The sequence below is a fragment of the Zingiber officinale genome, chromosome 9A, assembly GCF_018446385.1.
Source record: "Zingiber officinale cultivar Zhangliang chromosome 9A, Zo_v1.1, whole genome shotgun sequence".
Taxonomy (NCBI): Eukaryota; Viridiplantae; Streptophyta; class Magnoliopsida; order Zingiberales; family Zingiberaceae; genus Zingiber; species Zingiber officinale.
In genome coordinates, this window is record NC_056002.1 from 75,805,621 (window position 1) to 75,814,886 (window position 9,266).

Sequence of the window (9,266 nt, forward strand, 5' to 3'; positions counted from 1 at the left end):
TACGTAGCAAGTATCGTATACCGGCTCTGATACCACTAAATTGTCACGCCCCGTGGGAGTCTCTGTCCGAAGAAATTTCAGCAGCATCTCCCCTGTACGGAGGACAATCTGAAACTTTTCTACATGCACTATATACCTCAGCCACATGCGGCTGGAATAATAACAATAAAAGAAAACAAACACCACGCAGTTAATATCAAATTCAGCCTCTGGCTGACACAACCACGCAGCCCACTCGGCTGTACCAAAACCAAAACACAAAACTGCTAGCCGGCTAGGCTTACACAACCAATAACAAATACAAAACACCACATAACAACATCAACCCTCCAAAAATAAAACCAGAGTACAGAGCTAAACAAACTGATACATAAAACAAGTAAAACATACGTGAAACCGATAAGTCTTCTGATGTGACGTGGGGACCAGCAGACAGGATGCTCCAAGCGACACCATAAATAACCTGGTACCTGAAAAGATAGTGTCAACGGGGGTGAGTTCAACAACTCAGCGAATACCAATGGACATGAGTAGTAAGATATATCTAACAGCAATAAACATGGAATACAGCTTCCTAATCATATATAGGGAATATGCAAAACTGAAAGGTAACTGAGAAAGCTGTACTCACCAGGAACTCCTATCCAGACAAAAGGGTCGTCAAAACGAAAGTGTCAATAATCCTGTATGCAGGTCAAAAGTATGCATCCAACCAAAATGCAGCAACCAAATGCAGCAAACACAATCATAAGAATATAAATGCATATGATGCTAATGATGCGTCCTGGTCACCCCTGACGCCAGTCAGTCATCTCACACTCAAATGGTGAGACCGAGTGGGTAGGGCTGTGACAACCGTGCACTCTGTCGTCACTGCTCCTGATGAGTGACCGAGAGGACGGGATGCTGTCGGAGTACTCCTGTCCTGTGACCCCAAATCATAAATGGGGGAGCTCAATGCTCTCAACTCCCGGTACACGATGACGGGGAGGTATCTCTGCCGGCTACCACGCTGAGTCACCTGACCAACGGAGCCAAACAGAGTCCACCGTCTGCCGGCTACTACGCTGCTACACTAAATGCCAGCGGAGCCAAACAGAGCGGAACTGACTACCGGCTACCTCGCTGGGTCATGTGTCCAACGGAGCCAAACAGCAGAACCGCCACACACCTGCCTGATATACCACTAAACCATGAGTGGGGGTGTGTGCAGTACATGTAACTGGCGATGGGCTCAACCATAGTGGAGCCGACAATCGCACAGCATGCAATCATGATGCATGTCACTATGCATAAAAAAAACTGATCAACATAACCATATCCATATATACAAAATGGGTACTGTAAAAGCGATGGTCACATACCAAAATCTATAGTACATGGTCAGATAGAATATCAAAAACCTATGTCCTGAACATAATAAGTATGGAATAACCTGATCAGCATAGAAAAATCCATATATACATAATATGGGTACCACAGTATCAGTAGGTCAATCCACGAATCTAGGGCATACAGGTCCTCTATGGTATAGCAACCTAGATCCTAACATATCCCCTTCCATAAGATGTGTACCAACAATATGCACATATCAAGAATCAAGGTCTAGGTACACGAATCATATATGATATACAAATAGAGGTACACAAGCCAGTCATGGCATAAAACCTAAGTATCAGATAATCTCGATACACATGACTGAAACCAAAAGTCCAGAACCTAGTCCTAACCTCAGTAAAACATGGTATGTTACTTATTCTAGAAACTAAGATACTCATGGTAATATAGTACTCATGGCAATAAATCACATGATATAAGCACGGATACGTCACAGGCGATAAACCTAACATGCTATGGATATCAAATAGTGACATACCAAAGACAAACATGTTCATTGCTTGTAGTTATAAAATACTATGCATATCCAAAGACATTATCATAAAAGATAAGTCAAGAGGTACCCGCCTCCAATAAGAGGATCGTATTCGGTCCAATCCGATGTCAAGATGCCCGACTCGCATCAAAGTCCTGTAATACATGGTATACCGATTTTGCTAATTACATATAAATTAATTAGCTAAATCATATCCCCGAGAAACTAACCTAAATCCAAATCCAATTATATATGTATCAATTCAAAACAACATGTATCAAGAGCGTGCCAACTCAAACCATACACCAAACCATTACCTTACTTATTAGCCGCTCTTGTAAATTCACAGCCAAGGAAAGTTATTGCTGGACAAAGTAACTGTTGCTGGAAACCCTCCACACTGCCCAGATCACAAGAAAAATTGAGGCTCAACCAAAATATCAATACATCTCTACAATTTAACATCAACCTAGCTTCCCTTACCTCAATCCACAACTGCTGTGGCTACTGGAACAACAAAACAGAACCACAGTAAAGAGCAAAACTAGAGCATAGTGGCTGGAGGCTAGGAGAGGGCTGGCGGTAATGAACTAAGGCACAGAGACGGCGTCGTTGGAGTCGGGGCAGAGGCTAGAGTCGGCGAAGCAGACACTGCGGTGGCACTAACAAGGCAAGCCCCGTGCAGAGGTGCGGCAGCGAGCGATCGGACGATGGCAGAGCGGCCGGCGTCGTCTGTGGTGATCGGTGGCGACGCGAGAGGAATAAAGCACAGAAGAGGATCGGCGGCTGGGATCTCCCCCGCGAACGGCGACGCCATCGGCAAGGCACAGTGTTGGCAACCGGTGCTAGGGCTGAGGAGGAGCTTGGTGGCAGCACAGTGAAGATCGAAGAGGGCAGCGCCGTTGGGTGGAGTAGCCCAAGAAGTGATCGGCAACGAGAGGAAGGAGATAAGAACAACGTCGGTTAGGGCACGGGGTCGGGGGAAATCAGGAGAGGGAAGCGGCGTGGGAGAGGTGAAGAAAATAAAAAGAAAAGATATATAATAGAAAAAGGAAATGATTTAAAGAAAATAAACATTTCCTCTTTAAAATTGGGTAGCCCAAACAGGCCTTCCCGGGCCCTACTTTTATCCCCGTAAACTCGTCCATACGGTCTCCGAAAAAATTCCCGAAAAATCTCCAAAAATTCCAAAAAATTCTCTTATTAATATTCACCATTTTTTCGGTATTTTACACCTCGCCTTGGACGTCGTGTGGGCGACGATCCTCCAAGATGAACACCACCCAAAAGAATCCTTCCTCTTCCTCTAAGATTCGGCCACCACCACCACCAAGGAGAAGAGAGCAAAGGGAAAGGGAGAAAGGAGAGGGCCGACCACCAAGAGATTACCCAAGCAAAAGAATAAGAGTTGTGTCTCATGAAGCCCCTCACCCCTTCTTTTATATTACTTGCCCAAGGCAAATAAGGAAAAAACCTTTTACAAAAATAAAATCATCCAAGAGTTTTTCCTTTTCCCTTTATATTTTTCCTTTTCTTTCCTCTTGATTGAATCAATCATCAATCAATGGTTGAGATCAATCCTATTTGGTTTAGGATTAAGCTTGGCCGACCCCTTGCTTGAGCACCAAGCAAGGTGGTCGGCCACCATGTTTTAGGAAAGGAATAATAATTTTTTATAAATTTTTACAAGAGAAAAAAACTCTTACAAAATTTTACAAGCTCTCTTTCCTAGAGTTAAAAAAAGGAAAGTTTCTAAAAATTAAAACCATGTTTTAAAATTTAAAAACTCTCTTATAAAATTTCCTTTTTTAACATGATGATAGAAAACTTTAATTTTAAAACTTATCTCCCTTTTTTTCTTAAACCATGAGGATGGTTAAAAAGGGAAAGTTTTAAAACTTTTAAAACTCTCTATTAAAACATGTGGCCTAATTCAAAATAAGGAAAGTTTTTAAAAATTAAAATCTCACTTTTAAAACTTATAGTTTTCTACAAAGAGAAGATTTTAAAAATTCAAAACACTCCTCCTATTTGAATTAATCTTGGCCGGCCCCTACAAGCTTGGTCACCAAGCTATAGGGTAGGCCCCTATAAGAGGATGTGGCCGGCCATTGCTTGGTCACCAAGCAATGGTCCGGCCCCCTTCTTGGACACTAAGAAGAGCCTTACATTTGGATGGACTTCAGGCTATAATGAGGCTACGACAGGGACCTAGAGGAGAAATTGGTTTTGGCCTTCCGATGATCTTGAGTATCCCGTGCTCGCCCTGAACACACAACTCAAGTTCATCGATAATAACTCATTCCACTAGAGAGTTATTACCGAACTACCGCACCAATCCCAAATTACATTATGGGCTCCTTCTTATCATGAGTGTGTTAGTCTCCCTGTGTTTAAGATTACGAATGTCCACTAATTAAGTAAGTTACTGACAACTCACTTAATTAATATCTAGCTTCAAGAGTAGTACCACTCAACTTTATTGTCATGTCGGACTAGGTCCACCTGCAGGGTTTAACATGGCAATCCTTATGAGCTCCTCTTGGGGACATTCTCAACCTAGATAACTAGGACACAGATTCCTTCTATAATCAACAATACACACTATAAGTAATATCATTTCCCAACTTATCGGGCATATTGATTTATCGAGCTAAACCTCACCCTTTGATAAGTCAAAAAAATAAATATTAAATATATATGCTTGTTATTATATTAGAATTAAGAGCACACACTTCCATAATAACTAAGGTTTTACTAAGTCAGTACAAAAAAACATACCTAAATGATCCTACTCAAAACACTTAAAGTGTATCAGTGTAATTTATTAGTTAAGATAAACTAATACTTAATTACACTACGACTATTCTGATGGTTTGTTCCTTTCCATCTTAGTCGCGAGCAACTGTTTATAATTTATAGAGAACTGACAACATGATCTTCTGAGTGTGACACCACACTCCATGTTATCTACTATATAAACTAATTGAACAAATACATTTAATAAATAAATGTAAATATTGACCAATGTGATTCTTTTATTTCAAATAAATGTTTACAAAAGCTAGGCTTTTAGTATACACTCTAACAATTCCTATATACTAATAAAGGCATTCTTTATGATTATTATACTTACTTGTATTGGTGCCAAATAACTAAGTATAATAGCGTCCTTGAGTAGAAAGTTCTTATCTATATCAATCGATTGGTTGAATTGATAGTGAGATGATATAGAGACCACTACACTTAATCATTCCTAGTCAAGTATTAACATTCAGGGACAATGTTAATGCGATGAGACTAGCATGTAGGTCAACTCAATGACTTGATCTCACAAGTCATGGATATATAGATATCAAGTTGACATATGGGTATGCATTGGAGAATGTATACTGAATGGCCCGTCATGAGAAAGTATCATGGATCGTTACATGAGTGTCATATAATTTCTCATGTGACTATTAGTATGACTATCAGTCCTTGGACCTGAAGTCAGCATGGTTCCCTACATAAGGAGTTGCATACTTTGGCTTCGTCAAACGTCACCCGTAACTGGGTGGACTATAAAGGCGATTACTGGGTATGTAACAAATTATACAGAGGGATGTGAGTGATGTAGATGGGATCTATCCCTCCTATATGATGGGAGTGACATCATGATTCTTGTTAGAGTGAGGCCACTAAGTGCATGGTCATGCCCAAATGAGGTAATATAAGATATTGAGCTCATTTCATTAGGTGAGTCTACTTGGAGTTCAAGATATAGATTGATTAGAGGATGACACAGTTTATGCCTCAATTGATCAATCTAAATGTCTAAGATAGAAGGACGTTATCATATATTGTGAGAGTCACAATTAGTAGTCACAAAGGTGATGCTGGATCTCAACATTCTTGTAACTTGGGTAGTAATGATGTGTTACTAGATACCGCTCATTACTTATGTTTCTAAATGGGTTTAGGAGCATTGCCAACATTACAAGAACCTATAGGGTCACATACAAAGGGCAATTAGATGGAGATTGGGTTCATAAGATGGACCAAGAGGATAAGGTTCATATGATGAACCAAATTGGACTCAATTTGATACATGTGTCCAATGAGTCTAATTTAGATTATGATTCATTGAGTCAATTTAAATCAATGAATAGAGATTCATTAAATTAAGTTGACTTGAATCAAAGGTTGGATTTGATCAACCATGGGAGATAAGAGGTCAAGTTTGACTTGACTTGAGAGGGAAGATGAAGGGTCAAGTTTTACTTAACCAAATGCCACATCATTTGTGACTTAGCATGGGGATGGCCAATGATGATGGTCCACATCATCAAGGCTACATCAAGTGTGTGCCACCTCATGAGGGAGACCAAGAGTCATGACTCTTGGTATTACATGGAGGTTAAAAACCTCTCAAGAGTGGCCGGCCACACATTGATTGGAATTCAAGTTGGAATTCAAGTCTTCTTCTTCCTCCTCTCTTCTTCCCTCTCCCTCATCCTCCATTGCCGAAACCCCTTGAGAGTGCTAGCACACTCTAAGTGGTTTTTCTCCATCTCTTGTCCGTGTGGATACGTATAGAGGAGTGTTCACTTGACACTCTACGAGATCCGACAACTTTTGGACGAGCGAGATAAGTGAAGGGCTTCACTACAAAGGTATAATCTCTAACATGTAGATCTAATGTAGATCTAGGAGAAAACTAAGTATATGTAAAATTTTATCTTCGCACGGATCTGTGGCAAGAACTTCGAGGTTTTCTGCAACGCAAAAAAGTGGTTTTTGCGGCTCGAAAGTTCCTACAATGGTATCAGAGCCACGTGTGAAGCATATACTTATTTTATTTGCATTTTATTGGATATTTACAGATCTGTAAATTTCTGTAGATTTACTAAATTTTAACATTTTATGAGCATTTTTTCCTTGGGAGCGAAACAACAAGTGTATAGTCACTTAGAGGTTTTCTGCCACGAAGAAAATTTTTTCGCAACGAGTTGGTCTCGGCCAAATCGGTGATCTAAGTGATTTTAGGTGTTGTAAGGTATATGTAACACTCACAAAATTAATTTTGTGAGTAGGGGTGCTGCCCCTAACCCCGCAAGGGGAATTGTTACTTGACCTCGGCTGAAAAAATCAACAAGCGAGATCGCCGCGAAATTGCGACTCATAAAGAGTTGTTAGAATGGTAGGAAATTTATGAAAAGTTATGAAAAATGCTTATTTTGAATATGTGTGTGATGTGTTTCATAGATATGGCCCAAAAGACCCAATATGATTAGAAATTGTGTGTTGTAATTTATAATACAGCCTGCGAGCCATCAGTTGGTTGTGCGTGTTGTATTTTGTTACACGACCTGTGTGTCGTGCCCTCCTTCTTTAATATTCCTGTTGTAAAATAGTTTTAGACTCGAATGTAACTCGAGTTTCACTTTTGTAATGTACAATTGAAGATGGAGTTACAAGAAGGGAGTCGACAACACAAGGTGGTCAAATGAATACCTTAGAGAATGTGCTATCCCTAGGTTGACCATTCGATCTTCTCTTTGGCTAGAGAGGATCATAGTAGGGCCATAACCATGTCACATTATCTTTGAATATTGTTATATTCTTTGTGTGTATGTGATGCATGCTATTGTAGGGTAATTAGTGCCTTGATGCGTATATGATACACATTAACGATTAGATTAGATCTTAATCAAGTCTACTCGAAATGCCTACCAAGTTTGGATACCCATCACTACCTCGATCATTTGTTGTTGTTGAATCTGCCAAAGCAAAGCAACGCATATTATCTTGGTAGGATGCGGAGGGACAATCTTGGTCCTGCCTATCAAAGCTTGGGTGAGTACAAACTCAATTAGATTGAGTATAACTAGTTAACTCAATTGGATTGAGTATAACTGTAGGCATTTTCCAACAGTTGGAAGATAGGATACAAATCATATTTATACTAAATCTTGGGTGATTTAGCCAAAGCTAACTCAAGTTTTAGTATAAATGAGGATCTTGATCCTATAAACAAGAGTTGCATAGAGATGTAATTGATAATTAGTTATCTACCGATTATACTAAGTTTTGGGCGATTTAGCCAAAGCTAACTCAAGGCGTAGTATGATGTTGATCTTGTCCCGCGTGAATTATAGTCCATTAGTATGAATCTAGTAGTGTGTTTTGACCACATCCATGACTTGATTTTATAAAAGTTCTATAATTCAGTGAGAGCATCATTTAGTTAAAAACCTAATTAAATGATAAATGGAATATGATATTTACTTTCTGCATTATTTCTGTTGTAGATTGACATGACGATGAACACGAACACCTTCTCCCTGCGTTCTGTCCTTGACAAAGAGAAGCTCAATGGATCTAATTTCCTGGATTGGTATAGGAATCTGAGAATCGTTCTCACACAAGAAAGAAAACTGTAAGTCCTGGAGCAGCCCATTGCCGAGGCACCTCCTACCACTGCCACGCGAGCTAACCGAGATGCTTATAAGAAGCATCAAGATGATGCATTAGACGTGTCATGCCTCATGCTCGCGACCATGAACTCTGAGCTTCAGAAGCAACGCGAGTTGATATCTGCTTATGATATGGTTGAACATCTTCATCAACTATATCAAGGACAAGAGAGGCACGAGAGATTCGAGATCTCCAAGGTATTGTTTCAGTGGAAGATGCAAGATGGGACTCCCGTAGGTCCATATGTACTCAAGATGATTGGGTACATAGAAAACCTACAGAGGCTGGGTTTCCCAGTTGGCCAAGAACTGGTCACTGACTTGATCTTGCAATCCTTGCCAGAGAGCTACAGTCAATTTATCATGAATTACAACATGAATTAAATTGACAAGTCTCTGTTAGAGTGTATACTAAAAGTCTAGCTTTTGGTATAAACAATTATCTAGAAATAAGAATCATATTGGTCAAATGTCTACATTTATGATAAATGTAGTTGCTCAATTAATTTATATTGTAGATAACATGGTGTGTGGTGTCACACACAGAAGATCATGTTATCGGTTCCTTATAAATTATAAACAGTAGCTCACGACTAAGATGGAAAGGAACAAACCATTGGAAGGTCGTAGTGTAATTAGGTGTTAGTTTATCTTAACTATATAATTACACTAGTACACTTAGAGTGTATTGAGTAGAACCATTTGAGGTCGTTCTTTTTATACTGACTTTATAAAGGAACAAAGACCTCAGTTATTATGGAAGTGTGTGCTCTTAATCCTAATATAATAACAAGCACATATATTTGATATTTATTTCTTTAATTTATCAATGGGTGAGATTTAGTTCGATGAATCAATAAGCCCGATAAGTTGGGAAATGATATCACTTATAGTGTGTGTTGTTGATTATAGAAGGAAACTGTGTCCTAGTGATA